This window comes from Balaenoptera borealis (assembly GCF_965194805.1).
Source record: "Balaenoptera borealis genome assembly, chromosome: 3".
NCBI lineage: Eukaryota > Metazoa > Chordata > Mammalia > Artiodactyla > Balaenopteridae > Balaenoptera > Balaenoptera borealis.
The window spans coordinates 157,805,869-157,824,459 of NC_138866.1; positions in this window are offsets into that span (position 1 = coordinate 157,805,869).

The window sequence follows — 18,591 nt, forward strand, 5'->3', positions numbered from 1 at the left end:
AGCTTGTGCTCCGCAACAAGAGAGGCCGCGATAGTGAGAGGCCCGCGCACCATGATGAAGAGTGGCCCCCGCTTGCTGCAGCTAGAGGAAACCCTCGCACAGAAACAAAGACCCAACACAGCCAAAAAAAATAAAATAAAATAAATAAATAATAATTAAAGGTGCTAATAATTTAAAAAAAAACTTGTAATAATCTATAATAGAAAAGAATCTGAGAAATTATAAAAAAAAAGTTCACCTGTGGACATTGGGTTTTTTTTTTTTTTTAGTTGCTGCAAGAGTGTACTGTTAAAAAATTATTCCTCTGGAAAGTATGCATTGTAAGACGTTATTAGCAATTATAATATTTATTATTCTTGTTACTATGAATAGAAACAATGGTTAAAGTTGTGTGCCAATCAGTAGGCTAGAAGTATATATGTCATTTTTCATATCATATAGATCATATATCACCATATATTATATATCATATTATGACTATATATATGACTATATATATGATATGACTGTACATCATATCATATATATAGCAAATGATTATAATTTTCATTTTACTGATGAAGAAACCGAGACTAGAGAGAAGCTGTATAACTTGGTCAAACAGGTAGGAAGTGGCAGACACCCCCCCAAACTTCTTAAACACTCTCCACAGCCATTCAGCTACCCTCCTTCTTCCTTTTCTTCCCTCTCTCCCTCTCTTCCTTTTCTCCTTCTTCCTTTCCTTCCTTCCTTCCTTTTTTTTCTCTTTCTGTTTTCTTCTCTCTCTTTCCTTCCTCCCTTTCCCTTTCTTTTCTTCCTTTCTTTCTTTGGACCCACAGCAGGCCCTCAGGTTAACAGAAGCCGGGGCTACACGTCTTGGAAGGGAGGGAGAAGTATGACCGGAAGGCCGCCTGATGCTGAGCTTGGGCCTCGAGTCCGGGTCTGGTACACTGGTTCCCCAGGAATGTAAACGAACCATGAAACAAGTGTGCGAATACAAAGACTTCCCGAACCTCCACATCAGTTTTTTCCATCACTTTCCCCTTGTGTCTCCATCTCTTTCCCCCTGAAGATAGATGACTCAATGAATCATCCTTTTCTTAACCTTGTTAATGTCAATAGAATAGTTTTAAAAACTGGATTCAAATAATACTCCTTTTTTTTTTTTCCAGTGTACTGCTGTCCCCAGACTAATAAGGGACTGGAGGTCAACGTGCTCAGGTTCTTGGTTCATCACTAACCCCTACGAGGAAGTCCCTGAGGTGCGGAGAGTTGAGATGGATCGTGGCTCGTGTGGTCACTGCAAAGGCACAAGGTGGTGGAGCTAATGATGCTGGAGGTGCCGCACGTTCCTCAGGTGACAGTCACTGCAAAGGAGCATGGCGTCATTACAGTAACCACAGCTGTAAGACACACACTTTTTCTCAGAGGATCACAAACTCATGACTTGAGTCACATCGTGGAGAACGGGATTAGCCTTACGAAGCTGGGCGCGGTGGCTCACTGCATCCTCACATGCCCTAACTTTCTGGGATCCCGAGGAACAAAGAGCCGCGGGCAGGTTCCAGCAGCATCTCAGGGGATGGCTCTTCTTCCCACACCTCTTTGCAAAGACCTGCTGGGCCTTGAACATCGCTCGGTCCCCACAGCGAAGCTCCGCCGGGTGACACCTGCCTGGAGTCGTGCGAAGGAACCTCACAGAGCGCAGTGGCCAGAGGACACTCCAAATACTAGGAGGTCGCCCCTGCCCCTCCTCCTCCCCCCACCCCCTCCCTCCCAGTTCCATGTCTGCCTGTTTCCAGGCCGCCAACTCTAGCTCAGAACTCACCCGACGCCCCAAGAGAACAGGGCTGGTCTGCGATCCCAGCGAAGAGGTGAGCACTTGAAGAGGCTGCACCATGAAAAGCACCATAAATGCCCCCCACCCCCACCCCCACCCTTCCCCCGCCTTGGGCTGTTTTCCGGGCTGTCATGTGTTGAGCTGTGGATATGACAGAGTCACTCTCGGCACACAGAGTCTGGGCTGTGTTGGTTAGGGGCTCGAGCCCACCAGTTGGCACGCTGGCTGCCCACATAGAGCAGGGATTCCTGCTGCTTCGCTCCACGTCCTCGCTGAGCTCTCTGGGGAAGCCCCCAACGTCCGCCGCCCTCCCCTGCCGCCCTGCCCTCGTGTAGGCACAGGACCCCCAGGGAATGAGCACCTGCTTTCCCATTTATCAGCGAGGATGCTTAGCATACTTGACTTACAAAATCTCGCTGGAAGATGTCGAGCTTCTGCTTGGAGGCTAAGCCGGCCCACTTTGAGGGGAGATCAAAGGGCTGGAGCTTTCCAAAGTGCAGTTAAATTTAACATTCCAAGAGTCAGGAGGGCGGATTAAAATAGGATTTTGCCTGCAATAACACTCAGGGCCTGTTTCGCATTGCTGAGGGGACTCAGCCAGGAAGGTGCTTTGCAGGGAGCTTCCGTGGCTCCTCTGCTCCCCGCCTCATCTCAACAGCCACAGGCTTTTCTCTGCGGTGGGTGGTGCCAGGCAGGGCCTGTTCCTTCCTTCCAGGAGGGAGCCCAGCCCGCTGCAGATCAGCGCTTTCTTCTCTGCAGCAATGGCTGCAGGACAATACAAACACCCAGCTTGGGGAAAGGGATTTACAAACAAGTCTAACAGGATAATCTGAAAACGGGTGTAGAGAGAATCACCTCATTCAACACCCACTATTTGAGATATTCGTGTCATGTTGGCAACTCACTCCAATGAGGATCTTTGCTTTCTTCATCATCATTATTTTACTACTATTATCACTATTAATTTGCCATCTGTCACTGAGAAGGCCAGAAATGGTGAATTCATTAGAACTTGGGGAAAGAAGTGGCCCTGAGGCCATCTTGTCCCTGCCTGTGTTGGCAGGACCACTCAGCCAGAGAGGTGCCAGGGCCTCCTTTCCAAAGGTTTGGGAGTCTGTTATCTGTAAACCGAATTTCTCTTTCTTTCGTGTGATCCAACGTAATTTAAGGAAACTAGATACACAGTACTGTGTACGAACAAGAAACACACAAATGCTACTTCAAAGAGCTCTGGCTCCAGAAAGAGTGTGTCCTCTGGCGAGCTCGGTGTTTCCCTCTGACCGGTGTCAACAGGATACCTTTCACTTCCAGCCAGAGGTTTGGACCTTGGCTATATACAGGGGCACGTCTTACCTTTCCTAACCCCACCTTGATATCCTGAACAGACATTGATTAGTAATGCCCATTTGCCTGTGAGGAAACTGATTAAAAGATTGGCCCAAGGTCACGCAGCTACTAGCTGGGAACGTGAGGGTTAAATTCTGGTTAAGTCTAATTCTAAACCTAAAACCTGGGCTACTCATGGGCAACCCTGACACCAAAACAAAAAGTTATACTCATGTCCAAACTCAATGGCAGCAAAAACTAACCAGAATTTACATCATGTTCCTAGTAATCTATATGTCATTTATCCTGAATATGAACACAATTAGGTAAAAAATACTGTATTTTCAAAACAGAATACTGCCTCAGCCCCTGCTGGGGGTGTTATACAAAATATGATGAATATACTATATTACCTTCCTAAAATCAGACAAAAAATGTACTTTGAAACATGTATCTCAGGGTTTTGCTCAGGGGGCGGTGGACCTTTTCAAGTGGAAGGTTCACAGCAGTGCCGTGTAATATCGTCTGTATGTTATGAAACATGTGCATTAAATATCAGAACCTAGTAGAACTTTAAGTGAATGTAATTCAGTTTCCTACTCAACAGAAAAAGAACCTCCCTCTGCATCTTTGACAGCTGCTTGCTCAGCTGGTCTGGCCACCTCCACAGGTAGACTGTTCCTCTGACTGTCAGCGAGGTGGTTAGAGAATCCTTCCCGCTTCTCAGCCAAGCTTTCCTTCTCCATGACGCCCCTCGGCTCCCCTTCTGTTTCATGGCCAAGCAGCACAAGGACCCCATATGTATACTCTTTCCAACAGTGCTGACGTTTTACAGCACCAACACTTCAAATGATTGTTTTAAAACATAATCACTTATCTAAACATTTTAAAGTGACTTGAGATCTTTGAATCAAAATTTTGGCCCCAAAATTCTATGCCATTCAATAGATGCTTTTCGTTTTTTTTGTAGCTCTGATTCCCCCTCACCAATTTTAGAGATGAAACTTTTAAAATACTCTACATATTTAAAAGAAAGTAGTATGCTGCGAAGTACGAAGTCGATGCTGAATAAATTCAACTGTTTTTCCTCCTTTACATCTCCATATGGGGGTTGGCAGGGGGGGTTAAGCTTCTCTGGCAGAATGTAGAGAGTGTGTCTTCCTCAATAATTGGGTTGAGAGTGGCGTTTACCATTCAGGGAACCGTTGCCCTGGGAGAAGCTGGATCTGGCTGCAAGTCTAGAGACGAACGTTTTCAAAATATTCTTAGACCAAACTAAGCTATTCACATCTGAACTAGACTTTTATTTTTAACTTAAAGAAAGAAAATGGATTTAAGAAATGCAAGAGAGCTACATTAACAAAGAAGCTGTAGAGCCTGAGAACCATGTCCTGGCAGCACTGGACCATGTACATGCCCTGACGGCTCCGCGAGGGTACTGTGTCTCGGGGCATCTCTTCCTCTCGCCCACGGGCTTGAGGGGATCATTCCAGTGACGGGAAACACAGTCCAACCTGGTTGACAGGATGCCACACCATGACTCCCTAAATCATGGCCAGTTCTGAGACCTGAAAGCCCTGAACGGGGATCGGTCCCAGTCTCCTTCTGCCTTGTCCCTCTGCCATTAGGTGACATGCGTTTGTGTTTCCTGTGACTCCTGTGCTCACCACCCTGCCTCAGACTCAAACCCCACAGCTCTTTCCAGAGAGGAAGCAGGCACCAAACACCAGGCTTCTCCCTCACCTTGTTGTCACCTGCCACTATGGTATTTGCTCTTTACTTTCAACCTGTCACCTTCCTGCATCGTACGTCATTTTCCAAGTACACGAGGCAGTTTCACCGAGTACCAGGCTGCAGTTCTGTAATTCCTGAGCTTGAAACCTCCAACTTAACATGCCGCTTCTTTACTCCCGAAGTGCATTCACACATCTAGTTACTCAAGAGCTCCCCTGGCTGAAGGCTCCGCCCAGTTTCTCTGACACCCTCTGGGAGGTGCCCCTGAGAGGCCCTGGAAGATGACAGCCCACCCGACGCTCCTGTAGGGACCCATCCTCAGCTCTCATGGGTGCTGAAGACACAGCACTCTCCTGACTTGATTCCAAACAGGACCATCAGGTGCCTGTCCATACTGCACTCGCCCACAGCCCGCTAACTCCTAAAGAATTCAGCCTGGTTGATGCTGCTTCTCCCGCTGAAGAAATGCCCAAAGAATTGCCTGAGTGAGGCCACAGACCAGGGCTGCCCGAACAGCCTCTCAGTCTCTGGTGACCCAACACTTTCTCTTTGTACAAGGTAATCTTCATCGGGCAAGTCAGGGGTCTGTCAACTCCAGAGACAGCAAATGACTATGAGCTTAAATTCCCAACCTTTTCCCATTTTCCTGGTATTTCCCTGTCATCTTGTCCAATACCACAGTTCCGTTTCTCCAGAGGTGTCCTCTGCTCTTCCCTGTTCCAGGCTCCTGTTGCTTAGGAGGCAGAAGCACGTGTATGTAAGTCTTGTCTCTGACACCTAGTAATCATCCTGTGTCTGTTTCTATTGGTAACGTGGGGTAACCACAGTGCGTACTTCTCAGGTTTGCTGGGGAATCTCTACTTCATAGTGACAGACAATCTGATCAATGGCGATGCTGTGTTAGATTTGACAAAAATTAGGCAGTAGACTTAGGAAAACTTGAGCATCTTCCAGTTGTTATTTCCCACTCAAGGTGACACTGGTAGGAATCTGTCGTGGTGAATGCTCATTGTTTCTGGAGATGCTAAAGGGGTGTTCATTGAAAGAGAGATGTGTGCTTCGGTCTCAGTTACTCAGGACTGATGGTAATAGCTTCGATTTATAAATACACATGTCCTGGCTCTGTGACGATAAGCTCACAGTTGTCTTATCTAGTGATTACACAAACTGGAAAGGGCCATAGTATAGCCAAAAATACCAAGACACATGAGCTGAATGTGATTTTTATATGCTGGCATAATATGATGTTTCTGACTTTGGAAAGTACCTGCATGATTAAACCTCTTCACTTTTACTGAAGAATGATAATTTGCTTCAGATTAGAGTCAAAACAATGAAACTGATTATAGAAAACTGACCTTTCTTATACCTACACGTATCAAGTAGATTCTTAGGGAAGCAAGCCCAGCAGGTAATCCATTTAACTAACTGACTGAGTCCACGAGACGCTAAGAAGCCATTTTTACTTTTATTACCCTAAGCCAGTTCCATCACTGGGAGCCCACGAGTTTTCCTGAGTCACCTTGGTGAGATAACATGTGTTGTATTTGGCCTGGAGACATCAGCCTTTTTAATTTTTTTTTTACTCAAAGTTTGTATTTCCACATTTAACATTTAGCAAGATCCTTGTTTTGATGTAATGTCATCAGCATCTGATACTGTCGGGACTGAGAACTTGGTTTAGAATCTTGCTCCCACTCCTCAGATAAGGCTGAACACTCAGGGCACGTGACGATATATCTTGGTCTGCTATTTGCTTCCTTCCGGAGAGAGGTGGTCCTGCAGCCATTCCAGGTTTTTAGTATTCCTGTGTATTTTTACACGTTCTTAGGTAAGTCCATGGTTAAGATGCATTATGGGTAAGCAAATTTTATTAACTTCTGAAGAACCATCTGGAATCATATGTGTGGCTGATATATATAAAAGTGTAATAGAGAAATATAAATATGAAAATAATAGACTTAGTCTAAATAAGTAATCTTGGATAACTGGCTGCCTCTAAACCAAGAATATATAGCAAGAAATATGTTTGCAACAAGGTTTGCTTCTCTGCCCTTATGTGCAGGAGGTGGACCTAGGCTCTTACATGAAAGGGTGCAGATAATAAATGTACTCATTGCACATTTATCCTAAAACTGGTGCAAGGCTAGTCTGGCTCTAGGTAACGATTTAAAATAAAAAAGATCTCCTTTCTCTGTCACTTGTTTCTATTTCTGTGATGATTTCTTCTTGTCAAAAGCTATGAAAGGTCTGTGATTCTACCTTCCTTGCAAGCTAAAATGTTAGCCTCCCACAGTTTCATGGGCGCAGGCAGAAGATGTGAGATTCCTGGGTCAGAGGTAAAGGACAATCTATTACTCACAGAAATTGCAGTTGCCTGAATATCACCATTTCTCCTGTGCTGGTTCCTTAAAGTTCCAGTCCCCATGGAGCACCATGAAGTGGGCCAGGTGATACAGGCACATGCATCAGGTTGCTGGATTAGTCAGGGTTCTCTAATAGGTGGTATCTATATCCATATCTGTATCTACATCATCTATATCAATAGACAGGTAGATAGATGATAGATTTATTATAGAAATAGGCTTGTGTGATTGTGCAGGCTGAGAAGCCCACCATCTGCTGTCTGCAAGCTGGAGACCCAGGAGAGCCGGGGGTGTGACAGTCTGAGTCCGAAGGCGCGAGAACCAGGGAACTAATGGTGTAAGTCCCAGTCCCAGTCCAAGGTCAGAAGAAGATTAGAGGGCAGGTCCCAACTCAATCAGTCAGGCAGGATACAAGGGGTGAATTTCTCCTTCCTGTGCCTTTTGTTCTCTTCAGACCCTCAGTGGATTGGATGGTGTCCACCCACATAGGGGAGGACCATCTACTCTACTCAGTCTATGAATTAAAATGCCAATCCCTTCCAGAAACACCCTCATAGACACACTCAGAAATGATATTTAAAATGGACACTACATGGCTAGTCAGGTCCAAACATAAGATTAACCAGCACAGTTGGGTTACAAGAGTGGAACCCAAAGCTTGGAATCCCTAATCTTTCATAAGGGGCATGCCTGCCCTGTGCTCCAGAGGGGGATCCCGTCCGTGCTCCTGTAAGCAAACTTGCCCCTTTCTCAGAGAGAGACATTGTCACTGTCTCCCAAAGCTCTTCACTCTACAAACATCCATCAAGAGCGTCCAGAACAAATGCTCACAGGGCATGCAAAAACAGAAGGGGTGCACAAAGAATTGTCTCCCAGCATTTCTTTCTTCCCCTTTAAATCCATGGAATCACATCAAAACACAAAGCTAAAATAAGTTATTTGCACCATGATGAGAATTATTTCCTATCATTGTCTCTCCTCTTCAGGCATGTTTGTATTTTAAAATCAGTATTGCTAATTGCAGAGTTGGAGACATCGTGTTGCTGTTACAGAAATCTCAAGCTTTATTGGGTAAGCTGGAAATGGCTTTGGGAGCCAGGAGAACTGCCTGTACCGGGGGTGCAGAGGCAGAAGTGAGAGCATCACTAATAGCGTCCGTCCATATTCCCCACCCACATTAGGAGCTGCCCTTAGTTGGGACCACATTTTCTAGTCCATCTTGCAGTCAGAGGCATCCATACTAGTGTAGTTTAGTAAGGAATACGAGCAGAACTGTACCCATAAGACCCTCCCCTGAGGCCCCTCCACACTCTTTTCCCTTTTGAAAAAATGAGGATGGTCAAAGGATGACCTTAGAAGCTACACGCAAAAGATGGCAGTCTTTGTGTAGAAGTTGGACAACTATGAACACACTCACTGACTTAGTTCTGTGTGTTCTTATGCTACTTTCTGTGTTGAAGCTATTACATATTTCGGGATATTATTTACATTTATTTTAGGGTTGCTTGTTATAGCAACTAGCCCACACTATTACAAGTAAGTTGTATTGATTAGGAGTGATCTTGGAGAAACGTGGAACAGTTTCTCAGATGCCCCAAGAGCATCCGCTCTGACCTTTGTAATTTGGGTGACATCTTTTTTAGAGATTTTAGACTTCTATATTCTGTCTTGTGGCAGAATATAAAGTTGATTAAAATGAAGAATACAAGGATGATGAAGATAACATAAATGCTATCACTCAAATGTGTTCCATACACTTGAAGGCATATAATTTATGCCATCCAAGACTGATGAATTACCTAAATATGCTCTTCATAGAAGAGATCCCACAGTTAGACTAATATCTCCAAAGATCTTAGACAGCAATATCTTTGTTTGCCAACTTGTTAAAACTAAAACATTTAGCAAAATTCAAGATATAATAAAAAGAGTTGGTGGCAGCTTATTATGTTTAATGACAATCACAAACTTTTAGCTTATTGGAGGCAAAACTCCACTGCAAAGAAGAATGTCTGGATACACTTTAACTAAGAAATAAATGCACAATTAGCTAAATATGGTCTAGAATTCTGTGTATTAATATAAAGCAAGGGCTGGCAAAGTTTTTCTATAAAGGGTCAAACAGGAAATATCTTAGGCTTTGTGGGCCAGACAGTCTCAGTAGAAACTGCCCAAATGTGCTGTGGCACCAAAAGCAGCCTCAGATAGGACATAAATGAGCAGACATGGCTGGCTGCCAATAAAACATTATTTACGAAAACAGTCTCTGCACTGGATTTGGCCCATGTGCCTGAGTTTGCCAGTCCCTGATGTAAAGAATCTATATTCTTGTGTGTGTAGAGAAAGTTTTGTATCTTATAGAGCACATCCTTATAGAGCACATCCTTCAGGGTTATCAGATTCTAACTCTGTGCATTGTCTGAGGTTTTTTGTAATTTTTTGTAAGTTAGAAGTAACTGATTATATGCAAATTCTTTCCTTTCTGGTAGTGATTTAACTGGCTTCCTTCCCCCCCCATCCTCTACAGTCTTGTGCCCACTTCCAATAGATCTCAACCGTCCCTTATTCCACGTGCATTTGTGCTGTTTAGACTTTTCCTTTGAATGGGTTGTCACATCTGCCTGGTTCCCTCACAGCATATGAGTTACATAAATTCTTATTTATTTATTTATTTATTGGCTGCATTGGGTCTACGTTGCTGCGTGCCGGCTCTCTCTAGTTGCGGCGAGCAGGGGTTACTCTTCATTGCAGTGCACGGGTTTCTCATCCCGGTGGCTTCTCTTGTTGCGGGGCACGGGGTCTAGGCACACAGGCTTCAGTAGTTGAGGCGTGCGGGCTCCGTAGTTGTGGCTCTCAGGCCCTAGAGCGCAGGCTCAATAGCTGTGGCACATGGGCTTAGTTGTTCCGAGGCATGTGGGATCTTCCTGGAACAGGGATCGAACCCATGTACCCTGCGTTGGCAGGTGGATTCTCAACCACTGCGTCACCAGGGAAGTCCCTACATAAATTCTTTAACATGATTCTCTTTCAATCAGTGTAGAGTAATGATTTTATCTTTTTCTGAAAAGTATTTCTTAATTGCGTGCGTACTGTATGTGTTCGTGCACATGTGTGTGTGTGTTTTTTTTAATTATGTCATTATTCAGTAACTCTTTGTTTTCTACTTTTTTTTTTTTTTAAGGTGTAGGCTTATTTATTTATTTATTTTTGGTTGTGTTGGGTCTTCGTTTCTGTGCGAGGGCTTTCTCTAGTTGCAGCAAGTGGGGGCCACTCTTCATCGTGGTGCACGGGCCTCTATCGCGGCCTCTCTTGTTGCGGAGCACAGGCTCCAGACGCGCAGGCTCAGTAGTTGTGGCTCACAGGCCCAGTTGCTCCGCGGCATGTGGGATCTTCCCAGACCAGGGCTCGAACCCGTGTCCCCTGCATTGGCAGGCAGATTCTCAACCACTGCGCCACCAGGGAAGCCCCACATGTGTGTGTTTAATGATCAGAAGTGATCAGTAGCTCGGACACAAAATTCTAAGTGAAGGTATTTCCAGACACATGAAACCAGGCGCTCCCTCCCCAACCTCACAAATAGATGGTTACAGCACTGTATTTCTATAGCTTCTCCCAAAAGTGCTTTCACAGCCATTAGCTCATTTGTTTCTTTCAACACCTTTCCAGGCTTTGTTAAGACAAATGATTATTAAAATCTCATCAAGAAGGAAAGGGTGACACATAGAAACTTCACAAATGAATTTCTGTGTCTGCTTGGAAAGAAGAGCTAATTAAAGATCAGCACATAATCACTCATTTACTTTACTGTCCTTCATGCCCACTCAGAGGAATATTCCTCCTCCTGTTCCACACCGGCTTTACAGTTTGCTTAACCCACCATCTTTTTCTAAGCAGCAGGAAGACTGTAATGACAGTTGAGCTCTGGAGTTAACTTGGATTGGTTTGTTTATCTGACTAGTATGGGATGCGTTCAAAAGTTAGCAAAGATTTACTTTTCAAATTCTAAGTTTCTGTCATCAGCAAAATGACATTATGAATATTATAGTCTTATGACTATCAAGCTGATATGCATTTTTAACAACCTCTTCCTGACAAACTTTCTCTTGGTCACACAGATAGAAGGCAATCCGACACTTAGAAGCTGCCACCAGACAGAAGTCCACTGAGAGAAAAGGAGCTGCCACTGGCCCGTGAGTAGAGCTTGCAGCAGCTGCTAATTTCAAGGCAGGAAGTCTTTTTCAATGTTGCTTGTAAAAATTTAACTTCAGCATTAAACAAACTTCAGGAACAGAAACTCAACAGGGCAGACATGAATGTATATAAATAGAGGGCCTTGTAAAAGCCAATTAAAGCCTACCCTAGAATCTGCACAGGAGATAAGAATGATAGAACACAAATGGGAAAATTCAGGGTCACTCCAGCTAACAGCATTGCCACAGAGTATTTGCATCTCCTCTGTTTTTAAGCAGGGAGGTAGCCAGAAGAGTATCTTCATCTTTCACAGGACTATGCTGCTATAACAATAGGTGACACGTCTGAGCATTTTCCAGAAAAATTATAGGGTGACTTATCAAGGAAAGCATACAGTGTTTCTATTTTAGATTCTAAGTTTGATGGAGGAAATTTCTAGAGTAGATGGTCTTGCTCATAAGGCTATATTTCAACTAATTTTAGTACTAACTTCCTTGGGGATTTGAAAGAAGAAGTAAGCAGATTTCAGACTTGAGACCAACTTCTTTGGGAGTTTCTATAGCATTCAATTTTATGTCAATGAGAGTCTGTGTTTGCATTTGTTTCTGTATTCAGAGACAACTAACTAACTATATATATATATTAATCTTTGAGGAGCCATTAGAGACTTTGCTCTTAAATATATAAAAATAACCACTTGTTTGCTGTTTTCCCTCTATGACTACTAAAGCATTATATTACATAGTAGGTATGTGATTATATATTCTAGCATTTGTACATGGCTGAAGACCATATGAAATGAAAATTAAGATATTTAGGTTTCTATTGACTTAAGTCATTTTAAATATAAGATATTTAATATAACTTTTTAGCTGTTCACAGACTATTAAATGTCAGAAATTATTTTCCTACATTCAACAATAAAATGAAATTCTTTATACACTTTTTGGTGGTTTTTCCCCCTTCATGATAAAGAGATAAATAGTTAAAGGGAAACTGAGTGCATATAGTTTCAGATCCAGTGAGTCCAGCTCACAAAGAATTGTATTTAAAAAGCACAGCGTAAAAGACCCCAAATAGCCAAACAAATCTTGAGAAAGAAGAAAAGAGCTGGAGGTATCACTCTCCATGACTTCAGACTACACTACAAAGTTACAGTAATCAAAACAGCATGGTACTGGCACAAAAACAGACACATAAATCAATGGAACAGAATAGAGCGCCCAGACATAAACCCACGCACTTATGGTCAATTGATCTACAACAAAGGAGGCAAGAATATACAATGGAGGAAAGGTAGTCTGTTCCATAATCAGTGCTGGGAAAACTGGACAGCTACATGTAAAAGAATGAAATTAGGACATTTTCTAACACCATACACAAAGATAAACTCAAAATGGATAAAAGATCTAAATGTAAAACCAGAAACCATAAAATTCCTAGAAGAAAACATAGGCAGAACACTCTTACTCTTTGATATAAATAGTATTAATATTTTTTTGGATCTGTCTACTAAGGCAAAGGAAACAAAACAAAAATAAACAAATGGGACCCAATTAAACTTAAAAGCCTTTACACAGCAAAGGAAACCATCAACAAAATGAAAAGACAATCTAGTGAATGGGAGAAAATATTTGCAAATGATATGACAGATAAAGGGTTAATATCCAATATATGTAAACAGCTCATACAACTCAACATCAAAAAAACAAACAACCTGATTTAAAAATGGGCAGAAGAACAGAATAGACATTATTCCAAAGAAGATATACAGATGGCCAACAGGCACATGAAAAGATGCTCAACATCACTAGATATTAGAGAAATGCAAATCAAAACCACAATGAGACACCACCTCATACTTGCCAGAATGGCCATCATTATAAAGTCCGCAAATAACAAATGCTGAAGAGGGTGTGGAGAAAAGGGAACCCCCCTACACTGTTGGTAGGAATGTAAATTGGTGCAGCCACTATGGAGAAAAGTATGGAGGTTCCTCAGAAAACTAAAAACAGAACTACCATATGATTCAGCAATTCCACTCCTGGGGATATATCCAAAGAAAAGGAAAACATTAATTCAAAAAGATATATGCACCCCAATGTTCATAGCAGCACTATTTACAACAGCCAAAATACAGAAGCAACCTAAGTGTCCATCAGCAGATGACTAGATAAAGAAGATGTGGTATATATACACAATGGAATACTACTCAGCTATAAAAAGAAATGAAATTTTACTGTTTGCAACAACATGGATGAACTTGGAGGATATTATGCTAACTGAAATAAGTCAGACAGAGAAAGACAAATACTGTATGATATCATTTATATGTGGAATCTAAAAAATAAAACCAACTAGTGAATATAACAAAAAAGAAAAAGACTCACAGGTATAGAGAACAAACTAGTGGTTACCAGTGGGGAGAGGGAAGGAGAAGGGGCAATATAGGGGTAGGAGAATAACAGACACAAACTACTATTCATAAAATAAATAAGCTACAAGGATATATTGTACAGCACAGGTAATATAGGCAAGATTTGATAATGACTAGAAATGGAGTATATAACCTTTAAAAATTGTGAATCACTATGTTGTACACCAGAAACTTATATAATACTGTAAATCAACTATACCTCAATTTTAAAAAAAGGAAAAAAAGCACTATGTAGTTTTTATAAGAAGCCCGCTGAATGTCTTTCATAAATCCTTAGAGAAGTCAGAAATAGAAAGCTCCATATTTCCAGGAACATGGAAAACTTGACCCAAAAAGGTAAAGTTACATCCTAGACTTGGAAAACAGGAAATTCTAGATGGTTTTTGGCAAAACACATGGTGCTCCGCCTCTCTCAGTGTGTGTGCTAAAGTTTTCCGAGTCTGTGCATTCCTTCTAACTTGGGAATTCTCTAAAGGCTGAAATTCCTGTTTCTGAAGAGGAACAGTGATATCAAGAGCAGCAACAAAACAACTTTCACAAGAACAAGCAAAGAGTATTGTCATTGTGGTTCTTCGCAGAATCACACATTTCAGAACTCACCCTGTAGGACAGGACATCTCCCAGACACTGGGGAATCACCTCCCCAGTGGGGAGGAAGGTAATTATTGTGCAGAAAAGGAAGTTGTGTGTGTGAATGAGCGCATTTGTGTCTTAGGCGTGATGGCTGGATAAACCACATCACTGGGTTGGGCAGGGCTGTGCATCTTGGAAATAGATGTTTCTTTGTTGTGATGGTTCCCCGAGAGATAAGAGAGAGCATGGAGCATCCCTCCTCTTCAGACCAAGGAAAACACCCAACGACAACATCAACATCAACAAGAAGGGCATAATGAGTGGGTGTGCTAGAAATTCCATCTGCATGAAGTGTGCTGGGAAAAGCCTGGCTGGTGAAAAACAGATTTGGCGCTTATTGTTTTGCTCAGTGAGTAAGCTGGCGAAGAAATGTGGGTGTGTGCTGCCGGGAAGAAAACAGACTGCAACAAAATGTAGGAATCATTTTTTAATCAAGGAAAATGTATATAAAATGATGTTTGGCTCCTAAAATTAAAGCAAAATAAAAAAACAAGCACACATCCCTCCACCTCCCAATCCGTTTAAAACTGAAGCTGGCCAAACAGTGCATCCGGGTACAGTCAGCTGAGGAGGCGTGTGAATATAAAGACACAGTGGAGTGGTCCTGGGGGCTATTAAAAATGTAACCAACCCTCCCTCCAGCTTCCAATACGCCCCAGAGAGGGCTGCGGTGAGCTGGCATTTGAGGAAGTTAGAATTTAACTGATGATCATCCCTGGCTTCTCCTCCTCCACAGTAGGGCCCGGTGAATCAGAGTTTTTGTGGTTATGCTATTCAAACAGGCAGACACTTGGTGGTTTGCCTTTTGTTTAATTTGTTACAAGATCACACAGATATTTTCAACAGAGTTTCAGAAAGCATCTTGGGAAATCCACAAAAATGAGCTGAATCATCTAACCCAAAACAGCCGGTACCACATCTGACTGGATCTTGCTCTTCTTTCTCTGCGGAGAAAGTTCTCATCCTCAGTTAGATGTAAGAGCAAGGATGCAGAGATTGACTTAGGGTCAGACAGGACAGCCTAAGCAGAATATGAGCCCTGGAAACCCGAGGACTTTTCCTTGTGAGGGGAATGCACATGTGACACAACTCTCTACACGCTCTAGGAGCCCTGGATGGTTATGGAAAGACTCAAACCCAAAGGGAGAAGCCCCGATGGAAAAGTGACTGTATTAGGTATTAGGCGTCTGGGGCTAAAAACAACAAGGTGCCGGAGAGCTGCATTCCATCCATCTCCAGGTCAGCACATCACAAGGTACAGGCCAAGCCAGTATTCCTCTTTTTTTTCTTTTCTTTTTTAAAGCTCAGGTTCAGCGCATTTCTATCTAAATCTGCAAAGCTAGTTGTGTTTCTTTTGGCCTGGGACCTGATCCTTAGATTAGGTGAGGTGGTAATTTGTTTGTTCACAGGCAAGCACAAAGAGAACTTGGCTTCTTGCTTTACAACTGGATTGGGTTTCAGGCTTCAAACAGTTAAAACTAGTCTTCAAAAGAGACTCAATCAGGAAGAATGAAAGGAACCCAGGAGTGGAGGAATTGTTTGGTGTTTTGACACTGTCTCTTTTCACTTGAGAGTCACATTTCAAATAGGGAGGTGTTTCCCCTTTTTAAAAAATGCTCGTGAAATGCATGACTCACCGTGCTATTGCAAACAGCCAAAAACGTTCCGCGGAGTCTGGGGCTCGACCAACCACAGTAGCCAAGGATTTTAGACATTGCTGAGCCAGCTTTTCCCGCTCGGGCCAGGAGGGGTGGAAGCAGAGGGTCCTGCTTCTGTTCCCAAAGGCACTGGTCTATCCCCGCCTTGAACAGAAACGGGTCCAGCAGGGGATTCTACGCCACAGCTGCCGTTCGACCGTATCCCGCCTCTAACACTCTGGAAATGTTAAGTTTTACTGAGTCTGCCAACGTCTTTCTCTTCTTTGAAGAATTTGGCTCAGAGCATGATGTGGGCAGAGAAGGGGAGGAATACTACCAGCTCAACCACTGAGAGAAAAAGACAAACAGGCTTTCTATAGCAGTGAACCTGAAGTAAGGAAGGGCTTGTCTCTAGCGCCAAAAGAAAAAAAAGGGGCGAAGTCGACCTTTCTTTCCCACCACTGGACACCACCTTGAAAAGTGGGTGTGGGCCAAATGCAGTTCAGGTTTGGACATGAACAGATGGCTGCCCCGTGCTGGCAGGGACCTGGGTTTCCCTGTTTGAAACTCCCTGTTTTCCCTGGGTTTCACTGTGTCAACAGGGACGCGAGAGCCATCCCTCCTCAGAGTGACTGATGTAGCCCAGAATGGGAAGAGTAACTCAAATGCCCACAAAGCAGCGCCTGCACTCATGGAAAGCTGGCTGCTGAAGGCCAGTCATAGCCACACAGTGATGGCCCTGTGGTGGGGACAAACCACGGCAGACCCCTGCCATTGGGATTTAGGTTCCAGCTGTGTACAAGGATCTGTTCTAGGAAAGCTCATACCTTTGGCGAGTAAAGCCAGAGAAAGGGGCTCCTGTCGCCTAGCCCCAGAACGGGGACCTCAGGGCCTAAGGAGCAACAGATCCTTGATGGTATTATTAGACTTTTTCTGGTTCAAGGTAGATAATGAGTTTCAAAGGGAATCTTTATTTTTTTCTTTTACTAAACAACAAAAAAAATTTTTGGAGTGTGTGTGTGTGTGTGTGTGTGTGTGTGTGCGTGTGTAGTGAAAGCTACAGAATAATTAACATGTGCATTTTAGAAATCTTGAATCTTAGAACCAAGGTACAAAACAACCTGACCAGGGCCCAGGACGACTCACCACTAAACGCCACCAACTGACCAAAACGGGGTCCTGTCCGTCTATAGGAGGTTTTCCCGGGGGGAGTCCAGACTCCTCCAAGCTTGTCACCTCTGTTCTGTTTTCCACACCACATCACATGCCCCACATCGTGGTTTCCCCCTATTCTAATGGATTCTCCACCAAGCCTCTTTTCTGATCAAAACTTTTTTGATTATGTTCTTAGTCATTTTTTAAAAACAAATCCAAAAATGTTTTGTTTACAGGCATGCCGCAGTATCTCAAAAACTATAAGTAGGCACCAGAAAGCCGGAAGCCTGCCCTCCTGCTGTTTCTACACAAAAACCCCTCTATGTGTCTCAGAGCTGCCATATCCCTTTCAAGGCACACACCAACATTGTTTTTTTTAAAAAATTGGTTTGCTGTACTTAATTTCCATTTGTTATTAAAAACAGTATTTTTCTTCTTGTACCCCTGGATCCTCACTTCCAGGAGGGCGTTTTTCTGTCTCTGCAAACAGCGGAAAGAAGTAAGTTGTTTTTACTTGGTATATTTCTGCTCTCCAACCTGAAAGTGTTCAGCTATATAATTGTGAGCTATACGCAGCATGCCCGCTCCAGGAAAACATTATAGTTATTAGGAGATGAAGCTGGCATTTTGCCTTTTAAGGGACTCAATAAACTCACCCTGAATATGTTTATTAACCCACCACCAGGACTGAAAATCCTCAGCACAAATTTCTGCCGGGAGTCAGGGTTGGGGGGGATGTCTGAATATGGAAACTGTGCACACACTGGCTTAGCTGGTTCTCCCTGGAGAGGTATGCCGAGCAGGCAGGCTCTGGAGGGAGAGAAGCACCGTGCTGAAATAGTGTTGGCGGAAACAGGGCTGCTCGGTGTGTGGAGGATTTCCACTGTTACTAGGGGTGGAAACAATGAGAGGTCTAGGAGGCTTGTTTACACACCAGAAAATACATCTAGCTTTCAGAAGCAGAGTGCTGTGGCACACAACTGACATTCAGTGACTGCCCCCAAACAGTTCCCCCTCAATGGCTCAGCATGTTCTGGAAGTCCTCCTTGGTTTCAAGGTACCAAGAGCCATAAATCCATATTTAATTAGCTCTGAATGAAATACTGAAGATGATAGGATCTTTGTGCTAAAAATGAAACCCAAACGGGTCTGGTTGATTTATGTCTAATTCAGAGTTGTAATTTAATTAAAACTACATACTGAATTAAAAAAAAAAAAAAAAAAAAAGCCTCTCTGGCAGAGTCCTTCCCACGTGAAATTCAAATTCACTGTCTTACGGCTTAGGAGCCTCAT